The sequence below is a fragment of the Macadamia integrifolia genome, chromosome 6 (assembly GCF_013358625.1).
Source record: "Macadamia integrifolia cultivar HAES 741 chromosome 6, SCU_Mint_v3, whole genome shotgun sequence".
NCBI classification, from domain to species: domain Eukaryota; kingdom Viridiplantae; phylum Streptophyta; class Magnoliopsida; order Proteales; family Proteaceae; genus Macadamia; species Macadamia integrifolia.
In genome coordinates this window covers 20495192-20496917 of record NC_056562.1, presented here as the reverse complement: position 1 = coordinate 20496917, position 1726 = coordinate 20495192, and positions in this window count along the sequence as shown.

Here is a 1726-nt window from a genome sequence, read left to right as displayed (position 1 = left end):
GAACAGAACAGATCCGTGGAAAAATGAGAATGGTGATCAATTATCGGCCCTTAAATTTCTTCTTGGCTGATGATAAGTTCCCATTACCAACTCGTCCAGCTCTGTTACTTCAATTAGCTTCAGCAACTGTCTTCTCCAAGTTTGATCTCAAAGCAGGATTTTGGCAACTTGGAATTCTCCCTGAAGATAGACCAAAGACAGCATTTTGTGTCCCTGGTTATCATTTACAATGGACAGTTATGCCATTTGGCTTGAAGACAGCTCCATCAATATTTCAGCGAGCCATGATGCAGATCTTTGCTCCCATTCAAGACCATGCCCTGATTTATATTGATGATATTCTTCTGTTTTCATCTACACAGGATGAACATCTCAGTCTTCTCCGACAATTCCATCAGATTGTTCAAGACTATGGACTCATGCTCTCCCCAAAGAAAATGCAAATTGGTGTTTCAACCGTTGATTTTCTTGGAGTCACTATTACCAAAGGAACATATGAATTACAACCGCATATTGCTACTTCTCTACAGCAATTTCCTGAAGGACCCCTGACAAAACATCAGGTCCAACAATTCCTTGGTATAGTCAATTACATGACTGAGTTTCTTCCTCAACAAATCAGACATACGTCTATCCTTCATCAATTATTGAGAAATAATGCTCCTCCCTGGTCTTCTGAACATTCAACAGCTATTCAAGCCTTGAAGCAGTTATCTACAAGACTCCCCTGTTTACAGATTCCTTCTGATGGGCGTCGAATTCTTCAAACCGATGCTAGTGATACCCACTGGGGTGCAGTTCTCCTTGAAGAAACCCCTGATTTGACAAGAACCGTCTGTGGTTATAAGAGTGGCTCATTCAAACCATCTGAAGCTCATTATCACTTAACGTTTAAGGAAATTCTTGCAGTTCGCCGTGGCATTGAAAAGTTTCCGTTCCATCTCATTGGACACAGGTTCCTCATTGAACTGGACATGTCAAGTTTCCCTCGAATGCTTGAATTCCGACAAAAACAACTTCCCAATGATCAACTTCTGCGATGGGCTCAATGGTTCTCAAAGTGGTCCTTTGATATAAAACACATCAAAGGAAAAGAAAATATCTTGGCAGATTTCCTCTCTCGACCTACTTCTACCTTTTCGGTTATCCCACTCCTATACCCTCTAACTCCAGGAGCTTCATCTTCTTCCTCCTCAGCTTCACCACATCCCCTACCCAGTCATCACCTTTGCTGTAATATCCCTCCTCATCTTCCTCCTGAAATACTTCACACCTTAACCTACAAAGCCATACTTACCTACAGTAAGCTCACAGCCATCCAGCTTCTCAGAATAGCCCTTCGACAAGAAGGTCTTTTTCTTGCTGGTTCTTCTTGCCACCCAGACTTCCCCTACCTCACAGTCTTCACCTTCAATTCCTCGTATGACCTACAGGAATTACCCCTCATGTATAAATGCATTTTCTGGCATTTATGTACAGCCTACTCCATAGCCATCAGCTTTCCCCTTCAAGCTATCCAGATGATGTGTTTCCAATGGTGTAGTCCAATCCAACCCCATCGTCCTAACCTCCCAATTTTTCAATTTTTACAACTCTTTGCTCCTATGGAAACTTGGTTAGACCTTTTCACATCTCTTCTCCCACAATCAGAGTCCCCGGATATACCTATGCACCATAGCATTATCCTTTTCCATAAACCTCTAGCTGTCCTTCAAATTACAGATCC